Consider the following 25,272-nt stretch of genomic DNA (forward strand, 5'->3'; position numbering starts at 1 on the left):
AGGTCAGAGCAGTCGAACCCTAAAACAGGGGAGACTTTAACTAATAAACTGTACTAATTTGCTCGACCAAAAATTCTAGAAAACAATTAGTAAATAGATATATGAGTCTAGTTTCAGGGAAAATTTACGGAATTGGATTTAGAGTTTTGGAACTCGAGATATGAATTTTTAAGCTACTGTGATGCAGATTGCTAGCTTGACTGAAAATTTTAAAAATAAATTGTTTGAGATGTTTAAGTAATTAATTAAGTCTGTTAACACCTCGTGTTCGACTCCGGCGACGGTCTCGAGTACGGGGCGTTACAGCCGGAATTTTTTTTTTAATTTTTCGCTGTGCCTTGGAGGCATCGGTGTTCCAACACAAGTCATGTGGCTCACATGACCGTGTGTCCAGGACATGTGGAATGGGCAACCTATGTGGCTCCTGTAGTTTGTTCTGGTTTTCTGATTTTTGCTCATTTTTCACTGTTTTTGCACCCAAGTGCTCTATTAAACATAAAAACATGAATTTAAAGGATTAGGAGCATAAAATTCACAATTAACATTGAATAATTGTAAACTCGAAATTATATAAGATTTTTCTATATATTTTTACCACCTTTTAACTTAATAAATATGTTAATCTTGAGTAATTATTATTGAATTAAGTGAATTTTACTTAAATATTAATATTGGACATGAATTTATAAAGTAGGTGAAATTATGCTTTATTACATGATTTTTGTGCATAATTTATATTGTTTCATGTTAATTATTAATATGTGAATTTTCACTATAGAGAAGGACCATAGAAGATGAGATTAATATGGATGTTGCATGGACATGCACATACCCACTTGATAAATGATAAAACTAACATATTTTAATCTCATTCTTAATGCGTTTTTGGATGATTATTTATGCATATTGGCAAATTTGATACTCCTAATCCCTTTAATTCATGTTCTTATACTTAGATGAGCATTTGGGAGCAAAATGAACGAAAATCAAAGAAAAGAGCAAATTTTAGGATCCATGTGGGTTGGGCACACGCCCATGTGACCCACACGGGCTAAACACATGCCCATGTGCCAGCCGGTGTCGATTTAGCACCCTATTTCCCAAATATGGGGAAAAACACAATTTTTAGGTTTTCTGAGCATTCTAAATTCTATAAATACCAAATAGAAGAAGAGATATGGGGAGCCATCAGAGAATATCGAAGAAAAAACTCGAAGAACACCATTAAAGCCAACTCGGAAGTGGATTTCCATCAAGATTGGAGATTTCTTTTTAATTTATTTCAAAGGTTTTATGAGTTTTTTTAAGTCTTGTGGTTATTTTGACTTTGAGATGTTTTCATTCAGGATTATGAACTAATTCCCTAGATACCTAAGGAAGATGAAACCTAAGAAAAATTCTATTATTTGATTTGCTATTTACATGATAAATACTTGATTCTTGTTCTAAATTATATGGGCTTATTTCTTGTTTTAATATTTTCGGGATATTAATTCATGGTAATGTGCTTAATTCAATGGAGGAAAAATCTCTATTGAAGAGTATATCTATCATAATTGAGTGGAGTTGTATGCAATCCTAGAAATAGGAAGACATAATCTATCGGATTAGAGTCAAATCTAATAGGGGAATCCATAGATCAAGTTAATGCGACGATAGGGGTTTTAATTATAAAGAGATTTCAATTAATCAACCTAGAGTTAGCTGTTCTTACTTTTAAAGAGATATTAACATAATTTAGGGATTTTGACGGATCAAGACACCAAGTGAATAAATCGTCTAATTTAGATTCATAAGAATAGGTGAAGTCTAGGTGGATTCTTTTCTGGGTATTGTTTCTCTCATTGGTTAATATTCAATTATTTCCTTGATTCATTCTCTGTTGCATTCCTAGTTAAATTAGTTTAGTAATTTTAGCTTTAAAATCCATCATTCCAAATTGTCAGCTAAATAATAAGAAAACGATAATTACTAACACTTTTAGTCCTCGTGGATACGATATCTTTACTCACCGTAGCTATACTATTGTTCGGTAGGTGTGTTTGCCTTTGTCGTATTTATTGTTAGTTTTGTGACTATCAAGATTTTGATGCCATTGCGGGGACTAAAATATTAGAAACACTTTATTTTTATTAATTTAGAAATTTTTTTAGTTTAATTTTTACATTCTAAATTTTCTTTTATTTGCTTCTAGAAGGTTCCTTTAGTTTATGAATAGGAGAAACCAAGAGGGACCATTGTTATTTGATAGTGAAATTAAAAGTACAGCTCGTAGAAATCGTAGAGAAGTAAGGCAGAGTCGACGAACATTATTATTACTGAGGAGATGGACGATAATTAGAATATTCAACTACCTCCTGTAGCAAATGATGTTCCTTGTACTATGTACGATTATGCCAAGCCCACTCTAACTGGGGTTAAATCCAGTATTGTGCGACCCACTATTGCTGCAATTAATTTCGAACTGAAGACAAATACAATTCAAATGGTACTACAGTTTGTTCAATTTGGAGATTTGCAAGACAAAGATCCAAATACTCATTTGGCTAATTTTTGGAAATCTGTGATACTTTCAAGATTAATGGAGCCACTGACGATGCCATTCGTTTACGATTAATCCCTTTCTCATTGAGGAACAAAGCTAAATAGTGGTTAAACTCTTTACAACTAGGTTTCATCACTACATGGACCTAAATGACCGAAAAGTTCCTTCTAAAGTACTTCCCACCGGCTAAGACAGACAAGTTGAGGAATGATATCTCCTCTTTTGTACAGATTGATTTAGAGACTTTATATGATGCATAGGAGAGGTACACGGACTTATCGAGACGGTGCCCTCACCACGGTTACCTTTATGTTATAGGTTCAAACTTTCTACAATGGTTTGAACCACTCAAGGAGGCAGTTGATTGATGCATCAGCTAGTGGTGCATTGAAAATAAAACACTCGAAGCGGCTTATGAATTTATTGAGGAGATGGAAGTGAATAATTATCAGTGGCAAGTCATGAGGATAAAGCCGATGAAAGAAGCTGGTGTCTTTAATTTAGATTGAGTCACCATGTTATCAAACCAAGTAGATTTGCTTAATAAAAAAATAATGGTTTATATCTTTCTTTGTAGGTAGATCCGGTGATGCAATATGATGCAAATGGAGGTGGAATAAATAATCCAAAATGTTTACCTTTCGATCCTAGCACAGAGAACGAGCAAGTCATTTATATGGGTAATAATTATAGGCCTTAAAATAACCCTTATAGTAATAACTATAATACAGGTTGGAGGAATCATCCCAATTTCTCTCGGGGTGGTCAAGGAAATCAGAGAGCACATCCCCCTTCGGGCTTCCAACAACCACCTTTCCAGCAAGAGAAGAAGTTAAACCTTGAGGAGATATTGATAAAGTTTATCTTAGTGTTAGAAACATGTTTCCAAAATACTAAGGCAACATTAAATCAACAAGAATCAGTTCAAGGGCTCAAAAATCAAATCAGTCAACTTGCTAAATTAATCTCGAAAAGTCCACAAAGTAGTTTGCTTAGCAATATTAAAACTAACCCAAGGAAGTAGCTTTATGCAATTACTGTTCGAGATGAAGAAGGGTTAGTTGAATCTGAACAAGAACTGATGTAAGAAATTGTGGTGAATAAAGATAAGGTTGAGGTAAGCTAGAAAGAGCAAAAGCTGGTTGCCAAAGAATATCAACCTCGAGTTCCATATCCTAATGCGATGAAGAGAGACCACACGAATGAACAATTTGGTAATTCTTAAACTCTTAAAGAAATTACATATGAACTTACCGTTTGTTGAAGCTCTTTCGCATATTCCCAATTATGTCAAATTTTTAAAGGAGTTGTTGGAAAACAAACAAAAATTAGATGATTCATCGACTATAGAGCTCAATGCAGTTTGCTTGGCCATCTTAAAAAATAAACAACCCAGCAAACTAAAAGATCTAGGGAGTTTTACTATTCCTTGTTTAATTGGTAGTTTAAATATCGATAATGCTTTGGATGATTTAGAGACTAGTATTAATTTCATGCCCTATAAAATGTTTAAACAAGTAGGTATTGGGAAACCTAAACAAACTAGGATGAGTATTTAATTAGCGGATAGAACCATTAGATATCCTAGGAGTGTTATTAAGGATGTGCTTGTTAAAATCGATAATTATATTCCCCATTGACTTTGTTATATTGGACATGGATGAAGGTAGTGAGGCACCTTTAATTTTAGGTCACCCATTTTTAACAACTGCTAGGACTATAATTGATGTTGGTATGGGTGAACTTGTACTTCGTATAGGTGACAAAATGATTACTCTCCAAGCATGTGATTCTATGAGAGTCTTTAGTGATCGACATGATTTTAAATATTACGTTAATGCGAGTAACCATGTGGCTCAACCTTCTTTGCAGGAAATCCCACGAGAAAACATGATGGAGCCATGTTACAGTCAAGGTGACAAAAACTGTACAACATATGAAGAGCAAATGCTACATTTCGATGAACTACATGAATAACGAACACATGTTAAGGAGAAACCGAAAAGCATGATGAAGAGCTAAAGTGATGCCATGATTAGCATATGAATGGGATAAAACAATTTAAGATTGGCGAAAAAGTACTATTGGAAAAAACGGATCCATGAATCTCCCTTTCGTAGCTCGAGTCAAATGGATCAACCCTATGTATGGTACTGAATGTCTTTCCATATGGTACAGTTGAGGTAACCCATTCTGAGTTCAACACGTTTAAGGTAAATAATACTCGACTTAAACCTTATTTTGGTAATAACATTGTTAACGAGAAAGAGGAGCTTTGGCTCCGCAAACTGCTGTAAGTGCGCATATAAGGTAAGTAGACTCTAAATAAGCGCTTCTCAGGAGGAAACCTGAGTGTTTAACTTTTGCTAATTCTTTTAATTCCATTGTATGTTAATTTAAAATCTTAAATAAAAAAATGTTTTTGACCCACACGGCCTTCATACACGAGTGTGTCCTAGGCGGTGAGCACAATGGGGCATTTGACAGTGAGTTACATGGCCGTGTGAGTCCTTGGACTTAATTTTTCAAAATTTCAAAGGTTACATGGCCTAAGGTGGTCCACACGCCTGAAGACATGGGCGTGTCCTAGGCTATTTGAAACGGGCCTTTACACGACCGTGTCACCTTTTTTTAACCCAAATCCTAATCCTCCTTTCTTTTACTTTGTCTTTTGACCATCCCCAACACCCTAGCCACCGTCAAATCCCCTTGCAACTCTGGCCACCCCCAACGCTCCCTTTTCATTCCTCCCTTCTTCCTCCCTCCCCCTTTCTTTTTCTATCCCTCACAGCCCCCTCCCACAAACAGCAACCTCACCCCCATTTTCCCTTCATCCACCACGTACACCACCCCTGCGACTAGTCCCTACCCTGTGCCCATCTCTTCCCATTTTCCCTTACCCCTTCACCTTGTCCTCCTCCCCTCCTCTTCCATAACGCAACACCACGAGCCCTCTCCTATGCACTGTCGCCACCCATCCCTCACCGTCAGTTCCTCTATTGTTTGGTCTTTCCTTTTCCTTTTCCTTTTTATTATTTATTTATTATTATTCTTATTATTTATTTATTTTTCATTTTTTTTACTTTTCCATTTTCACTAGTTTTGTCACTATTATTTTTATTTCTGTGCTTCTTAACATTATGTTTATTTTGTTTACTACTTTTATTTTTTTTCTTTGTTTTATTATTATTATTTTGTAATGTTTATTTCTTCTTTTTATGATAACCATTACTGTTATTTCTTTCATTTTGGTTCTTTTTCGTATTGCTTTTATTATTTTCATTTTTTTCCTCTTAATTATCATTACTGCATCTTATCATTGTTAAAATTATACATGGTATTAGTTTTTAGGAAGCTGTGATTATAATTTTTCTTTTTATGGCATTATGTTTTATTTTAATTTTTTTTACCTTTATTCTTATTATTATATTTTTGTTGCCTATTTCATGCTCAATTTTGTGTTCAACTCAATTAGCTGCATGTGTGATTTTATGATTTTCTTTGGATTCGACTTTCATTTTGTTACTATTTGAAATGATCCATTATGTTGATTCATGCTTTTGCATTAAATACTAAAAATTTTTTTGTCATATTTTTTTGCAGGCACATCATGATGAACACACGGGCAAAATCCAAGGTCGTCGTCCTCACTTCAAAAAAGAAAAAGACTCCGGGCGTAACCTCCTCCTCGGGCGCTTCCGCCGATGTACGCCATCCCTATCTCTGATTCCCACAGGGTCCCCAAGAGGACTTATATCATCATCTTCAACTGAGGCCATTCAAATTAGACTGATGTATTGATTGGGCCGCTTTAGAGTAGGTCTAGTTAGTTGATCATGTTCGCGCCATCATTGCTACCCCTCTTTGGGACTGTTTCTTTTCCATCATTGAGCCCACATACTCGGAGTTAACCTTATAGTTTTGTTTGACATTTATCCTATAGTAGGTGATGTCGACCCATGATGAGCCGGTCACTATTACTTTTAGACTCAGCGGTACGACTGACATATAAGTTGTAACATCCCGAATTAGGGCCTAGTCAGAATAGTGGTTTCGGGACCACAAATCCATCGTAAAAAATTTTTTTATTATATTTTTATGGTCTACAATTTCACGGAATGATTTTTTTAAAATTTCGTTCGAAAATTTTGACGTTTGGGCACTCAAATTGGTCAAAAGGACTAAATTGTAAAAAGTGCAAAAGTTGAGTTCTACATGTTAGAGGTGTCTAATTGTTATGAAATTTTAAATGCGAGGTTCTTACATGGTAATTAGACCATTGTATAATTTTTTGGACAAAAATGGACATGAAATGGGTGAAATAGAATATTATTAAGTTAGGGGCATTTTGGTAATCTAGTAATTAAAATGAATTAAAAACAAAATAAAAGCCAAAATTTCTTGTCCATCGTCTTCCTTGGCCGAATATAACATGAAAAAACCATGTCTAGGGTTTTCCAAGCTTTCAAGCTCGATTGTAAGTCCGTTCTTGCCTCGTTTTTAATGATTTTTACGTTTTTGAAATCCTCGTAACAAGATTTAGCTATTTCTACCATTTATTTGAGCTAGGGTTTGTGTTTAAAAATTTACCCATGAATGATATGAATGTATTTTGATTTTTAATTGTAGAATATAAAGGTTCGGTGTGTAATAAACGACTTTTTCTAGGTGATTTTCGGTAAAAATGCTTAAAATGACTAAATCATAAAAGTTATAAAATTAGTCATAAAAGGGTGATTTACTGGAAATTGGGGGCTGCCATAGTTATGAAAATGATTCGGCTAGGCTTGAAATGCAAGGAAATTGAATAAAAATCATTTTACAAGCATTGGGGCAAAAGTGCAAAGTCAAAATGCAAATTTGTAAAAATATGATTTTTGGACTTATATGAATAATGTGACTAATTAGTAGGGAAAGTGTGATATTATAGATCAAGGAAAACAAGATTCGAGCTTAGAATGAGGTTGAACAAGGTTAAGCACAAACTCAAAATAAATAGTCGTACTCGAAACCAAGGTAACTTCATATGTCAATGATAATGCAATGATATTATTGTTCATGCTTGAACTGAAATTGAGTGTCAACATTGTGTGATGAATATTTATATAGTTGATATGAAGATTATATATTGTCACAAATTCCTAATATAATTATGTGCAATACCATGTTTGTTTCATTGACTAATGTCCAAATAAACATGAAAATGTGTTGAATTAAATGTACATTGCATGATCAACTTTGCTTATTGGTATACTTGGTGAAAAGAGAAAATCCCAGTTGAAAATAAAGGGATATTTGATGGATACGCTATTCTTACATGATTCAAGATCCTGCATGTGTTGCAGAAAAGGATTTAGCCTAGACGGGTAATCCATTGATCTCAGTATAGAAAGGGTCTAGCCCCGATGGGTGTTCTTTGAGTGATCGAGCCTCCCGAAGAATACGTGTGTATTATGGATTTAGCCCAGACGGGTAATCCGATTAGGGTCTAAATTTAGCCTGGACTGGTAACCCTGCCGTAAGATGTGAGGTTCGCGAGAATGCTTGCTTGAAAATGATCACTTGTATGACTTAACGGTAAATGAGCTATCCATCAAGATTTTTGAGAAATTCAACGGGTATTATAATGAATAATGCGATGAAAGTCTCGAGATGGGCATGGTGATAAAGGTAAAGTTAATTGATATGCTATGGATATGTACAAGTGCGTACATTATACTCATAAATGATGCCTTATTGAAATGTGATAAATGATGAGTAAGTGAATTCATGCATATGTATGTGTATACATGATAAACAAGTAAAAAGGTTTGAAAGATGAACCATCCTTATGCTTATGATTATGAATTGTGTTGTAATATCATGATAACTTACATTGTGTAATATGATATGGGTTTCATGAAATATGAGTCCATGATCAATGAGCTTATGATAGTTACTATGAATTTGCACTAAAACAGTTTTGGACAGCAATAATAGTTCGACTTTGAAAATCCACCAAAAATAGTGAAAATTGAGTTAAAGACTGAATAAAATATGAAATTAAAGCTTATTGGGTCTAGTTTCAGATAAAAGAAATGATGTTAGTAAGGAATCTCATATGATGAGATATTTGAATTCTTGTGAGACAGAGTCAGAATGAGTTCGGAATCCCCTGTTCTGACTTGGGAAAATCACTAGAAATTGTAAAAAAATAATTATGAGTTAGGGATCATATGACTGAAATCCTTAACAAGTCTACTTTCAGGAGAAAGAGATGGGAACATTATCTAAGTCTTGTACTTTCACGAATAAATACCCGTTGCCTCGTATAGATGACTTGTTTGATCAATTAAGAGGTGCCACTGTATTTTCAAAAATTGATTTACGATCTGGTTTTTATTAGCTACGAGTAAAAGATTCAGATGTGCCGAAGATAACTTTTAGAACTAGATATGGGCATTATGAGTTTTTGGTGATGTCATTCGGATTAACAAATGCCTCAACGGTATTTATGGATTTAATGAACAGAATTTTCAGACCATCCCTGGATAGGTTCGTGCTTGTTTTTATTGATGGTATTTTAGTTTACTCTCAGGATGTGAAAGAGCATGCTGAACATCTGAGAATTGTTTTGCAAACTCTGTGTGAGAAACAGCTGTATGCTAAATTCAGTAAATGTGAATTCTGGCTACGGGAAGTTAGTTTCCTTAGACATGTTGCATCTGTAGAGGGTATTCAGTATACCCGAACAAAATTTCAGCTATTGTAAGTTGGAAGCCATCGAAGAATGTTTCAGAAGTCAGAAATTTTCTGGGACTAGTAGGATACTATGGGATATTTGTTAAAGGGTTCTCAATGATAGCTTCTCTGATGAATCAATTGTTGCAAAAAGAAGTGAAATTCGAGCGGATTGATAAATGCTAGCAGAGTTTTGATAGATTGAAAGCTTTATTGACGGAAGCGCCCGTATTAGTCTAACCTGAATCAGGCAAGGAATTTAAAGTTTACAGAGATGCTTTATTGAATGGTTTAGGATCTGTATTGATGCAAGATGGTAAAGTAGTGGCTTATGTATCTAGGCTGCTAAAACCGCATGAAAGAAATTACTCGGTACATGATCTTGAATTAGCAGCTATTATTTTTGCATTAAAAATATTGCGGCATTATCTTTTTGGTGAAAAATGTCCCATCTTTACGAATCACAAAAGTCTGAAGTATTTAATGACACAGAAAGAGCTAAATTTGAGACAACGTAGATGGTTGGAATCATTGAAAGATTATGATCTCGTTATTGATTACCATCCGGGGAAAGCTAATGTAGTGGCAGATACCTTGAGCTAAAAATCCTTGTTTGCCTTACGGGCATTGAACATCCAGTTGTCTTTATTTGATGATGGTTAACTCATAGCTGAGTTAAAATTTAGACTGACGTTTATGCAATGGATCTCTAAAGCTCAGAAAAATGATGATAAGTTACAAGCGAACGAATACAAAGTGAATCGACTCCTGACTCAGAATTTTAGGTTGGGACCGATGGTTGTTTATTATTCAGAGACAGAGTATGTGTACCGAAAAGTTCAGAACTGATACAGAAGATTTTGAATGAAGCTCATAATGGCAACATGTCTATCTATCCTGGTAGTAATAAGATGTATAGTGATTTGAAAAAGATGTACTGGTGGCCAGGAATGAAACAGGATATTTCTAAATTTGTATCGAAGTGTTTGATATGTTAACAAGTGAAGGATGAACACCAAGTACCTTTGGGATTATTGTAGCCAATTATAATACTAGAATGGAAATGGGAAAGAGTTACCGTGGATTTTGTAACGGGATTACCTTGACCACCGAAAATGAAAGATGTTGTCTGGGTAATTGTTGATCGTTTAACAAAGTCGGTACACTTTATCCTGGTATGCATGGATTTTTCATTGGATAGATTGGCTGAATTATATGTCTATGAGATTGTTAGATTGCATGGAGTACCTATCTCCATTATTTCAGATAGAGATCTTCGATTTATATCTTGATTTTAAGGTAAGTTGCATGAAGTTTTGCGCACTCGTTTACACTTTAGTACTACATTCCATCCTCAAACAGATGGACAATCTGAACGTGTGATACAGATTTTAGAAGACATGCTTCGGTGTTGTATAGTTGAATTTGAAGGTAACTGGGAAAAGTACTTGCTTTTGATTGAGTTTGCTTACAATAGCAGTTATCAATCCAGTATTAGAATGGCACCGTATGAGACTCTATATGGTCATAAATGTAGAACCCTATTGTATTGGATAGAGTTAATTGAGAAAAAGATATACGGAGTCGACTTCATCCGGGAAACCGAAGACAAGGTGAAGATAATTGAAAATGGCCTCGAACCGTCAAAAGTCTTATGCCAATCTAAAGCGAAAAGAGATAGAATCTCAAGTTGGTGATAAAGTATTCTTGAAAGTGTCACCTTGGAAGAAATTTCTCCAATTCAGCCGTAAAGGAAAACTGAGTCAACAGTTTATCGGGCCATATGAGATCATTGAAAGAATCGGCCCTGTTGCATATCAGTTGTAATAGCCCAAATTTCAGCGATGTCGAAAATAGTGGTTCGAGACCACCAAGTCCGAAAAATGAAATCGTTGATTATATTATTTAATATTTATGTGCCAAATGTAGCTTTTAAAAGATTTATGAAATAGTAAATTGTGTTTTATAAAGATTTATTTTGTCAAGAAATTAAGAAAAAAGTATCGAGATCTCGGTGTTATAAATCGAGCCATAAATATTTTTATAAATATTTATGGTGTGTCAATAAGGTAGTATTAAAATTTCGTTAGAAAATTTTGACATTTGGGTGATTAATTAAATAAAAAGGATTAAATTGAAAAAGGTGTAAAAGTTGCTTTAAGGATTAAATAGCACAATTGTCAAATGAGGAAGGACCTAAAGTGCAAATAAGCCTAAAGGAGATACTTTGGGTGGCACAAGCAGAGAAAAATCAGAAAAATTGAAGAAATAAGGGCAAAATGGGAAAATAACAAAATTTACTATATAAAAAGGGACTAGAATGGAATATCTAGAATTCTCTTCATTTCTCTTCATTTTCATCAGCTAAAAAACAACCATGGAAGAGGGTTCAAGCTTTTTTTCATACTCTAGCTTCATGTGAGTTTAATTCTTGCTTTCTTCTTGAAATTTCTAAGGTTTTGGACTTTTACAATTAGGTCCAACTTACTATGTCATTAGTTTTTGATTCCATGGCTAATTTTTAAAGTTGCTATGGATGAGTGCTGGAATCTTATGATGAATAAATATAGAATTGAAGCTTTAATTTTGATGTATGATGATTTTATCAAGTAAAATTGATGGAAATTGATTTTAGGACCTAATTATGAAAGAGTTTGGAATTAAGGTCTATGCTAAAGTTCTGATTTTCAGGAGTTATGAAGTACTTTAAAATGATATACTAAAGTATAATTGAGAAAAATTAGCTCAATTGAGTGGTTAATTGAGCAAGGACTGAATTTTATGAATTGTGAAATTTGGCGTAAAATGGAAATCAACATTTTGCATTAAAATTGTTTTGGACAGCAGCAGTAGTCTAACTTTGAAAAATCACCAAAAATTTTAGAAATTTAATTAGAGGATGAATAAATTTGAAATTAAATCTTATTGAGTCTAGTTTCTTATAGAAGAAACAATGTAAGCAATGGAATTGTAAATCATGAGATATAATAAATTTTATGACACAAGAATAGAATGATTTTGGGTTCCCCTATTCTGACTTCGGAAAATCATAAAAAAATTTAAGAAAAATAATTAGGTCTTAAATTTATATTTTTAGAATCTTGAATGAGTCTATTTTCAAGAGAAACAAATAGTAACATTATTTGAATCCTGTACGAGGAGATAACTAATTTTTAGTGAAGAAGGGTTGGAACTATCAAATAGCAGAACAAGGGTGACTTTAAAGAATAAAATGTACTCATTGGTTAAACCAAAAATTATGAAAATTTTATGCTAAGAAGATACATGAGTCTAGTTTCAAGGAAAATTAGCAAATATTAATTCAGAGTTCTGTATCTCAAGATAAAAATAATTTAGTGACTATAATGCATATGGATAGCTTGAATATTCATATAAGTAAATAGTAAAAATTATAGATAATGTTACTTACAAGTGTGTTATTTACATCAAGGATGTGGAATGGAGAGGAGGAGGAGGAAAATATGTGAGTGACTTATGCATAAATTGATCACATGCTCGATTATATTTGGTAAATGTTAAACTTCGTTAAAATGAAAAGTGTTATAAATTCATGTTTGAATTAAATGTTATATATGTTAAAGAATAATTTGAATATTTGATATTGCCTACTAAATGAATATCCGATATTGCTTAGTAAATTTCAAGCCAAATAGAAAAAAAATGTTATAAGTGGAATATGTGTGAAAGAATGTGGTAAGTATTTTCATGGTTATTATTGAGCTCACTCATATGAATCTGTCATTTGAAATTGTGATAGACAGGAAGAAATAGTGAATGACATGCTTATGTATGGTTATATGTATTTATCTGAAACACAAGAAAATGATGATTATATATTTGATATATGGAGACATGAGGCTATGATATATGAACATGGAATATATTTTATAAATGTGTTCATTCATGATTATAGAATTGTGCAACTCAAGTGTACTATTTGTATAAAGATAGTATTTCAAATGATTTGATGAGTAAAGCACCAATGTGAGATAGTCTGAAATCAAGACAAATTGTTATGAAAGCGTATTTAAAATACATAGATATGATTTTTATAAGTTATGTAGATAAATGATGTGTAAAAGTATATGCATATGAGAAATTTAATGAAAGTTGAGCCCATACATGTTTCTTGATATTTATATGAATTATATGACTAACAATGTGATAAGAATAGGTATTAGGGCTCATGATCAGTTCGAATAATTATGTTTTGCATAATTATGTTGAATATAGAGAAGCAGTAAGTTAATTACCATGTTATACGAATTAATTAAATATTACATGTTTACTTTGTTTTACTTTTTCCCCTAATTAATAATGATTCGGTAAGATCTGGTAATTCCTCGTACCCTATTCTGATGACGGATATGGGTAGGGGGTGTTACATCGGTCAGCATTGCCACCAGAGCTTGATAAAATTCATAATGTGTCTCATGTATCCATGCTACGATGATATCGATCGGATCCTTCACACGTTATTACTCCAACAGAAGTTAAGATTCAGCCTAATATGACTTATAATGAGGAGTCGATTAAGATACTGGCTTATGAGACGAAAGAGCTGAGAAAAAAAAAAGACAACCTTGGTAAAAGTCCTCTAGAAACAAAATTGATAGAGGAAGCTACCTGGGAGCCTGAGGATATCATGAGAAAGCAATACCCTAACCTCTTTTTTGGTAAGAATTTTCGAGGACGAAAATTTCTAAGGGGGAGAGTTGTAACATCCTAATTTCGGTGAGGTCGCAACAGTGGTTTCAGGACCACAAATCCGAGTTGAAATTAAATATTTTATTTTATTTTATTTTATGGTTGGCATCATGATAGGAAGGTCACATGAAAATTTTGATACGAAACTTTTATCAATTGTATGGTTAATTAGGTAAAGGACTAAATTGCATAAAATGCAAAAGTTAGATTCTAGTAGCTATAGGTATCAAATAGCTATAGAATTCAAAATTTAATGTCCTTATATGGTAATTACAACATTGAGGAGTAGTTAGTAGATATTTTAATGACTCATCCATGGAAAAATTAGAAAAGGTAAGGGATTAAATTGGAGATCATTAAAATTAAAAAATAGTAATTAAATAAAAAGAAATATTCATCTAATTTTATATCATCTTACCCAAAATTTCCATGGAATAGGAGAGAGGAAGACAACTTACCAAGCTTGAAAAGGTATGAAATCAAGTCCTGTTTTTAATATTTTTATATTTTAGAAACTGGGATAGTCTAATCTCTCTATTTAGAGGATTAATTTGAAAAGTTATCAAGGTATGAAATTTGGGTCATGGATGAATATGCTGAAAATTAGAAATTTATGGTAGAAAATGAAACTTTGTTCATAGATAAACAGCTTTTACAATGCAATTTTTGATGAAAACTTAATTTAGGGACTACAATGAAAAATGGTAAAAACCCATGGAAAATTCTAAAATTTGTGAAAAAATGTGTGCTGTAAATGTTTTTTATACATTTCGGCTAGGCTTGGAAAAAGGGTTAAATTTCATGAATTTCATTTTCTGAGCCTAGGGACGAAATCGAAATTTTTGAAAAGGATAGGACAGAATGGCAAATTTGCCTAGGATGCAATAGAATGCAAATGTATATGAAATGTGATAGATTAATAGTCAAATTTATCCATATAGATTTGAAAAGACCAACTACAGAACTATATCGAGGAAAGCAAAAGGTTTCGGATTAGTTGAAATTAAAAAACGAACCATTTTCTAGGTAAGTTCGTGTAACTTAACTTTGTATGTTGAATGCTTGAATTTAATTGTATGATTGTGTTGATGTGAATGAGATAACATACATTATGAAATAATTTTAAGTTGTGAAATGTGGACAAATTGCTATGTTTCAGTTGAACATGGAAATTCGATGGATTAAGGTGATATGCTCGAATGAGGATGATATTCCACATGTTGTACAAAGGATTTAGCCTGGACAGGTAATCCTGATATAAGCCACTCGAGCATATGCTATAAATTGGGTTTAGCCCGGACGGGCAATCCAAATTAAGCTCTTTAGAGCATATGTCCTAAAAAGGATTTAGCCTGGACTAGTAATCCTATAACATAATATGTGGCTTGAGAGCGCGCTTGTTAAGTTTGTGCCCAAATGGGTACTTTTGAGTATACTAATCGGATGTCCATTGGCATTTCAATAGTTCAACAGAAAAGGAATCTTGAAACAAGAAAAGGTAAAAAATTTATGGAACTTGTAATGTGATGAGCTCATCTATGTTTACTTGATATTTATATGAGGTTATGTGACTAGCTTGTTCGAATAAGTGTATGTGTTTAGGTAACTTACCCAAAATTGATGGAGTGTGTATTTATGTGTGCTTGTATTAATAAATAAGACCGGTAAGTTTATTTTATGTTATACGAACTTACTAAGCATAAAATGCTTACTCCATTTATTTTTCCCTGTTTTATAGTGCTCAAAGCTTGCGAAGGTTGGAAGTCGGTCGGAGCAGTCATCACACTATCCACTATCTCATTTTGGTATAAATAGAAATCTCATTTTGGTATAATGACATGTATAAGCTTAATTGGCCAATTATGGCTTGATGATGATGTTTGTAATCTAGCCATTGGAATGGTTAGTAATGCTTGTTTGATATGCTTGTAATGTCATTCTATGCTAGCTTTATATATATATATATATTAAGTGGTTGCTTTTAGTATGTCTAATATATGGATTAAACCAAGGTAAAATTATGAACATGTATGCATGTAGTGGTATGCCTTGTAGGTGATGGAATTTGTTTGAGATGGATGCTTGAAATGGTTTGATTGTATTTGGTATGTTTTAGTGCAGGAACATGATAAATTTGGGTGACAAATGAGGCTAGGAAATGACTTTTTTTTTCCACACGGGCAGGCACACGGGCGTGTGTCTTGGCCGTTTGTGACACACGGCCTGTCCATAGGTATGTGGTCTGGCTGTGTGTCCCCTGCATCTTAAAAATGAGCAATAAAATGTTTAGAATGGGGCACACGGATAGAGACACGGGTGTGTGTCTCAGTCGTGTGATTGACACGGTTGTGTGAAAACTGCACCTAAATTTCGAAAATAAAAATTTAGCACACGGCCTAGCATACGGGCGTGTGACTTCAATTTCTTCATCTTTAAAAGTCAGAGAGTTACACGGTTTAGGGACACGGGCGTGTGTAGTACACGGCCTGACCACACAAGCATGTCTCTAGACCACACGGGTGTGTGAGCCCTACACTTAGGAAAAGTTTTGGAATTTTGCAAAAAATTCCCCGAGTTTCTGATTTAGTCCTGATTTGATTCCAACACTTGTTTTAGGCCTCGAGGGTCCATATATGGGACGATACGTATGATCTCGAAAATGAATAGTAATTTATGTAAATTAATTGAAAAATGTTCTAAATGTTTCAGTAATACTTTGAAACCCTCTTCCTACGACGAATACGGGTTAAGGGTGTTACATATATTTTTTGTGGAGCATGGCCACGGGGCACACCTTTGATCTTGTTTGTTTCATTGCCCTTGCTATTCGCCATTAGATAGAGTGTAGTAGGAGGGGCCCTATCTGTTTATGCCCTTACGTGACTCGACTCGCACATCAATTTGATCGCCTCGACACACTCGAGCAATCATCTTCCCTTACACTAGTTGGATAGATGTCCCTATAGGGATCTCGATTATGACTCACATGAGGATGATCGAGTGACTTCGTGGAGTGGATCCTCCTCAATATCGACTATCTCATTCCAACCCTCAAAATGAGCATGAGGACTTTCCTTATGATATCCTTGTCTACCATGAAGTTCTACCTTCGAGTCACCGTACTACCTCTTTTGTTGCTACCTTATAAGACCTTTCTGAGCAGTTCACTCACTTTGAGCAGCACTGCTTTTAGAGGTTCGATAGTATTGATGCGACTTTGTAGCAGATCTGTCAGCACTTCTGTAACGGCCCGATTTGGGGCTAGTCAGAATAGTGGTCTCGGGACCAAAAATCTAAAGCCAGAAAAATTATTTTATTATTATTTTGGAGTCATAGCATGTTTATATTAGTATATGAAATTTTTGGTGGGTAAATTTTGACGTTTCTGAGCCCAATTGCGAAAAAGGACTAAATCGCATAAGATGAAAAAGTCCTAAATTGATAGCTAGAGGTGTCAAATAGCCAGAGAATACAAATTAGGGGTCTTTAAAGGGCAATTAGACCCTATTATGATAGCATAGTCGGCCATGAGAAAAAGATGAGACAATTTTCAAGGTTAGGTGGAAACTGGGTGGCTTATTTGACTAAAAAGGAAATAAAATAAAGAAAGATGATATCATCCCTTTTTCATCTTCTTACCCAACTGATTTTCAGCCATTTTTGGGGGTATTTGGACTTCAAAATTTTCAGCAACTTATCATCCCTAGAAGTAAGTGATTTCCATGTCCTTTTGTTAATGATTTTTGTATTTTTGATACCCTTGAAGATGAGCTTTCAAATGAAGGGTATATCTTGAAAAATGGTTGAAGGTATAGGGTTTTTCCATGAAAGCATTTAGGGTGTTTTCTAAAATTTTATGGAAGAATATGAGTCTTAGTTGTGTAATAGACAATTTTTGTGAAATGTGTTACCATGAAAACACCCAAAGGGACTATTTTGCACAAGTTGTAAAATAGTTGATAAATGTGTGAAATATGATGAATTGGGGTTTCTATAAGAATAAAAAGAGTTTATTTAGGCTCAATATGCGAAGAAATTTGATAAAAATCAATTTTCGAGCATAGGGGTAAAATGGTTATTTTGCCAAAGTCTAGGTTCAAAATGGTCATTTCACCGAAGATGTGAGTTTTTAATTTCTTAACTTTATTTAGTGACTAAATGAGTGTATTTTGCTAATATAGATCAAGAATTGTCAAATCTGAACCTAGACCGGGGGAAATCCAAACAAGTTGACTAAACCGACTAGTCGTATACGTTTTGTAATTCGATGTAAGTTGCATGTATATAATACAACTACATTGTTAATGTATGTATTGAATTCTATTGAGCTAATATAGCATGAATTGCTTGGTTGTGAAATTGAGAATGTATAATGATAATTAAGATAGTGGAAATTCCGTTGTAACCATAGGAAGTAAATCAGATATTCATGCCATGATGTTTGGGTCATTTGTGTGTGAGCTAGTGTAAGACATGTCTAGGACATACATCGGCCACATTATGAGAGCCAGTGTAAGACCATTTCTGGGACATGGGATCGGCATTGAGACGTAAGCCAGTGTAAGACATGTCTGGGACATGCACGGCTACGAGATGATAGTGTAAAACCATGTCTGGGACACGGCATCCACTTGAGATATGAGCCAGTGTAAGACCATGTCTGGGACATGGCATTGACACTTTACCCATGTTTGAGGCTTAATGAATATTTGGTAGTGTTCCAAATGGCTCAACAATGAACATTATGTTCTTAAGCTAATGAGGAAAGTATAACCGTATTGTGAATGGTACAAGTACCTAATTTGTACATTTGAGATATGAGCACTCTCTATATATATAATTTGTGATTTGCATGGACAGTAATGACTAAGTTATACTTATGCCTACCTTAGTATTATGAACATGCTGGTTATTGGTATATTGTTGTTGTATATTTACTTATATGCAACTTACTAAGCTCTTATGCTTACTCCCTTTCCTTTCCATTTCCTTACAGTGCCGCCTAATTAGCTCAAGGATTCCAGAAGTTAGAGATATCGGTCACACCATCAATCAAATCATTTGGTATAGTTGGATTTATATTTTTGAATATGGCATGTATAGGACTTAGACTTTATTATTTTGTGTCATTGATATTTGGCCAGATGTGTTGGCTTGGGTTGGATACCCTTTATTTTGTATTAAACCTTGTTTGATGGCTAATATTCATTTTGAGTTTTATTAAAGAGGCATTTTTATAATAGGATGAATGTCTATTGAGACTGATTTGGTTGTATGAATTATGCTTGTTTTGGTATTGGTTGGTATTTGCATGGAACTAGTTATGTAAGGGTGGTAATGAGGCTTGGTAAATAGCCTTATATTGTCCACACGGGCGTGTGTCTAGGCCTTGTGTGACACACGATCTGCCCGATGGGCGTGTTGTCTGGTCTTGTGTCCCCTGCACGTAAAAATTTCAAGTCAGTATACATGTTAATAAACACACGGACAGAGGTATGGCTGTGTTTCTCAGCCGTATGGAGGACACGGCCTGGTACATGGGCGTGTGCCTTGGTCGTGTGAGATCTTGAGCGTGCTGACGTAAAAAACAGAATGTCCATGTTTTTGCACACGGGCTAGGACACAAGCATGTCGTGGCTGCGTAAGGGACACGAGCCATTGACACAGGCATGTGTCTGTCCGTGTGAAAACCTTTGTAGGTTTGAATTAGAATTTAATTCTACACGGGTGTAGGCCACGGGCGTGTCCCAGGGTGCTTAGGCCGTGTGAGCCACACGGGCCATTAGCACGGCCATGTTGAAATGGTGACATGAGCGTGTTACTCTTTCACACGGGCGTGTGCCCTATTCTAAAGGTAAATTTCGTAAGGTTGGTTTAAGGACCCGAAATGGTTCTAAATGGTTTTCAACGGTCGATTTGAGACTTGTAGGCCTATAATAAAAAGATTAAATTAGAAATTGAAAAAGTTTTAATTTTGACCAAGTCTCGGTAAGTTGAGTTGGGTAATACCTTGTACTCAGCCCGATGTAGGTTACGAGTATAGGGTGTTACATTTAGTGGTATCAGAGTCATGGTTTAGTCGATTCTAGGACTGACCTAGTGAGAGTATGAGTCTAGCTATACATGCCATAATTGTATATTTATAGAGTGACGATTTTTGACGATTATAAATTATGTTTTCATATAGTAAATGGATCCTGATAGAACCACGACCAATGACGTGGAAAGTAATGCGGCGGTTCCCGCTGAAGGGAGCGCGCCAGTAGAGAGTGAGCCTGTAACTATGGGCCAAGGTAGAAGGGCTAGACAAGCCTACCTCCGAATGATGGACGCTTGGTATACGGAGTTTTTTTCGTGCGAATCCGAACACTCCACCTCCCCCACCTCCAATTCCTCAGTATGCCCCGGTAGCTCCACAAGGTGCGGACATGTTCAGAAGAGAGAAACCTCTGGTAGACAAGATCCAAAAACAAGGGGCCGAGGAATTTTGGACTAGCATAGATGATGACCTAGAGAGAGAAGAATTTTGGTTGGAAATACCATTAGGGTAGTTGATGAACTATCATGCGCACCTGAAGAGTGCGTGAAATACACAATGTTGCTTCTACGAGATTCGGTTTATCAGTGGTGGAACACTCTCGTATCCGTCGTACCAAGAGAAAGGATCATGTGGGAATTCTTCCAGGAGGAATTTCGGAAAAAGTATATTAGCCAAAGATTCATAGACCAAAAGAGGAAAGAATTTCTAGTGCTAAAGCAAGGCCGAATGTTAGTGACGAAATATGAACAGGAGTTTGTGAGGCTTATGCGCGGGAGTGAGTAGCTACAGAAGCCACCATGTGTAAGAGGTTTGAGGATGGCCTCAATGAAGATACTCGAGCGTTTATTGGCATCTTAGAGCTGCAAGAATTTGTAGCACTTGTTGAAAGAGCTTGTATGGCTAAAGAGCTGATTAAAGAAAGGAGGAAAGCGACTTTTGAGTAGCGGGATTCAAAGAAGAGACAAATGGGGAAATCACATCAGTCTTCATCCAAAAGATCGAGAGAGTTCACTACCCGATCAAGTGCTTCGGTGGGGTATTCGAATAGGATCAAGAACTGGCAGAACATAACTTCTAAAGACTAGAGCACTTCGGTCGCAAGTGTTAGTAGCACTCGGCCAAATAGGCCAGAATGCTCGCAATGTGGTAGGTGTCATTTTGGCGAGTGCCGAGGGAATGAAAAGGGTTGTTTCAAGTGTAGAACATTGGAACACTTCATCCGTGATTGTCCTGAATTGGATGAAAGAGAGAGAGAAAAAAAGATGTGAAAGCAAGTAGTGCTCCATTGAGGGGTAGATAACAAAAGAACCCTGGAAGTGGGGCTAGCAGTAGAGGCATGCCAAGAGATGCTGAGTGAGATTCTAGGGCAGAGCGCCTGTAAGGACTTATTCTATTCAAGCTCGGGAAGAGGCAAAGTCTCCTGACGTGATCATGGGTACCTTTTCTATCCATGAAATATTTGTTGTTGCTTTAATTGACCCGGGATCTACCTACTCTTATATTTGTATGGAATTGATACCTCGTATGAGTATGCAAGTAGAGTCCACTGAGTTTGTAATAAAAGTGTCCAATCCTTTAGGCAGACATGTACTAGTGGACCAAATATGTAGAAATTGCCCTTTGACAATTAGAGGTCATTGTTTCCCGGCTAACTTGATGTTATTGCCATTTAATGAGTTTGATGTAATCCTTGGGATGAATTGGTTGGCTACTCATAGTGTTGTAGTGGACTGTGGGAAAAAAGATAATTGAGTTTAAATGTGAAGACGGAATGTTCTTCTAGTTGGATCAAATGAGTCAGATAATCTGCCTATAGTAATATCGTCTTTGACTACTGAGAAATATTTAAGGAAGGGATATGAGGCTTACCTAGCTTTTGTGTTGAATACTCAAGTGTCTGAGTTGAAGATTGAATCGGTACCAGTGGTTTGTGAGTTTACAGACGTGTTTCCAGAAGAACTACCCAGATTGCCTTTGGTAAGGGAAATAGAATTCGAAATTGAGTTAGCCTCCGGTACGACACCTATTTCTATTGCTCCATATAGAATGGCCTCGACAGAGTTGAAAGAGTTGAAAGTACATCTGCAAGAGTTAACAGATAAAGGTTTTACGAGACCTAGTTATTCACCGTGGGGCGCACCAGCGTTATTTGTAAAAAAAAAGATGGGTCAATGAGGTTATGTATCTACTATAGACAACTCAATCAGGTAACTATGAAGAACAAGTATCCTTTGCCAAGGATAGATGATTTATTCGATCAGTTGAAGGGAGCCACTGTATTTTCCAAGATTGACCTGAGATCCGGATACTACCAATTAAGAGTGAAAGAGCAAGATGTACCGAAGACTACCTTTCGGACAAGATACAGGCATTATGAGTTCCTTGTCATGTGTAACACCCCTTACCCGTGTTTGATGCCGGAACAGGGTATGAGGCATTAGCAGACTTAATCACTGATCATCGTATAAAAACTGATTCATAATTTCACTCTAATTTAAAACTTTTTCAAACACATTCAAGCTGTCCCTTAAAAAGAGCTTATAAGGCCCATATCATGCTTTAATTCAACCACACACATAGGCAAGCATGCACATTCATAAATTGCATCATTTAATTAATAACATAATCAAGACTATCTACATTAAATGACTTTATACAATAGAGACCTTCAAATAACATAGGTCAGTATTTTAAGCCAATTCCTAGCAACTTAATAGCAATTAAACGAGTCTCCATACATGCCAAAGACTTAAAATACTTTAAAACCTTTATATATCGATCAATAGTTTGATAGTCAGATTTAACCTCCGGCGACCTCCAACTCGAGCTAACATCTGCGACACTATAGGAAAAAGGAAAGGAAGGGAGTAAGCATTAAAGCTTAGTAAGTATGTAAATATTAATAAACAATACATTATCATACTTTAAACAAAGTCACAATATGTTCCCGGAATATTACCATCACAAACACACATACTTTTACTATTACAATCATAAACAGGTTCAAAATAAGTTGTCTAGCAGAGTACCAATAACTAAATTATTTATTTTTGGAGGTACAGAATGCTAAATTACAAACTGTTAATTTTCCTTGAAACTAGATTCACATATATTATTACCATAAAAATTTCAGAATTTTTGGTCTAGCCAATTAGTGCAATTTATTCATTGAAGTTGCCCATGTTTCACTACTCAACTGTTTTGACCACGCTTCACTACGAATCAATTTTCTCCTTGTACAGAATTCAAAGGATGTTCTCGTTTATTTCATTTGAAACTAGACTCATTAAGGGTTTCAATCATATAAATTATATCCCATAATTATTTTTGTAAAATTTTTAATGATTTTTCCAAGTTAGAATAGGGGATCATGTAGTCATTCTGAACCAGTCTCTCAAAAACTTAAATATCTCAAAATATAGAATTCCTTTGCTTGCTCTGCTTCTGTTATATGAAAATAGACTCATTAAGCTCTAATTTGATATCTCATTCAGTCTCTGATTCAATTTCTACTATTTTTCGTAAATATTTAGATTCACGTCTCTACAACTTTCCAGAACAGTCTTATTGTCAATTTTGATCTTTCACACTTCAATTGTATTCATCACTTTCCCAAAACAATCTTTCCAATTTCTAATCACATATCGAGCATATTGCTCATAAGTTACACACGTATATACTTACACTTATCATCACAAAGTCATACACAATTTCATTTAATCAATTTCCCAGTTGAACGCTTCAGAATAATAACAAATACGCGATGGTATCGCACACAGCCCACCTTTAAAATGGAAGCTCTCTTATACACATAGTGGCCTTCACTTAGCACCACTCATGTGACCTAGCTCGATTGTACACATAATTATGGCTCTCTTGTACACATGGTGAACACTTAGTACCACCCATGTGACCTAGCCAGTTTATCTCGTAGCTCTCTTGTCTACATGGTGTCCTTCACCTGGAACCACGCATGCGACCTAGCTACATATATCCCGTAGCTCTCTTGTCTACATGGTGTACACATAGTATCACCTATGCGACCTAGCTACATCATAATGTCTCGTAGCTCTCTTGTACACATGATGTGCACTCAGCACCATACATGTGACCTAGCTACATACCATCTGTATCATCCAACCTTTCTGAAGGTTCAACCGGGATTTCTCTCTCTTTCTAATACTTGATTCCATACTTCCAATAGTCAATTATGATTCAAAAATCAGCTACAATACATAAAACATGCTGAAATACAAAAACATAATAAAGATAATGTATTATTTACATACAAACTGACATACTTTCTCATTTCCATGTCGAATTAATATTGAACATTTAAATCATCATAATTATACTTACTTTCAACACCTCAGAAATCATAGTAAATATATCAATTTTACATTGAAGCATGCATAAATTAATGCTTATTATACATATGAACTTACCTCGATACTAAAACGACCATTTTACCAACTTTCCCGATTTTCGATTTTTCTCCCATTCTAGATTCAAATATCGTTTTCCGGGATCTAAAACATCATATTTTACTTATTTAATTAATTTCCTATTCAAAACAGTCCTTAACTCAAACTTTGGCAAAATTACAATTTTGCCCCTAAACTTTTGCATATTTACACTTTTACCCCTAGGCTCGGGAATTAAAATTCATCCCTTATTCTTATGTTTTATGACATGATGATCATTTTTCCCTTCTATGGCAACATCAAATTCTCACTCTAACACATAGTTATGAATAATAACAACTTTTATCGATTAAACTGTTTGACTCATTTTTGCTTAAAACCGCTTAGCAAAAGTTGTTTAACATAATTTCAGCCTTCATATTCTACCATAAAATATCAAAATAAACACATTTCACCTATGTTTATTTTTCCAAATATGAACCCTAGCTTAAATTATTGCTAAAATTAGCTTAATCAAGTTACTGGGATTCCAAAATCGTAAAGAACTTGAAAAACGGGGCTAGAACGGACTTACTATTGAGATTGGAAAGCTTGAAAACCCTAGCCATGGCTTCCCCCATGCTAATTTCGGCCTCCATGAAAAAGATGAGTCAATTTTGGCTTTATTTTCCCTTTTTATTTCTTTTAATTACCAAATGACTAAAATGCCCTTAAGGCTTTTCTTTAAAATTTTGTCCTATTCATGCCCATTTTTGTCCAAATGAAATATAATGGTCTAATTACCATTTAAGGACCTCCTCTTTAAACCTCCATTT

At 35.0% G+C, this 25,272-nt stretch overlaps 1 non-coding gene across 1 annotated transcript; it reads right to left on the bottom strand.

Annotated features, from left to right (window-relative positions):
* Positions 1 to 2,742: 2,742 nt before the first annotated feature.
* LOC121204204 (small nucleolar RNA R71) lies at positions 2,743 to 2,852 on the bottom strand. The gene has a single exon (XR_005899133.1). It is a non-coding gene; the product is annotated as a small nucleolar RNA R71 (small nucleolar RNA).
* Positions 2,853 to 25,272: the final 22,420 nt, after the last annotated feature.

This window comes from Gossypium hirsutum, chromosome A07 (assembly GCF_007990345.1).
Source record: "Gossypium hirsutum isolate 1008001.06 chromosome A07, Gossypium_hirsutum_v2.1, whole genome shotgun sequence".
NCBI lineage: Eukaryota > Viridiplantae > Streptophyta > Magnoliopsida > Malvales > Malvaceae > Gossypium > Gossypium hirsutum.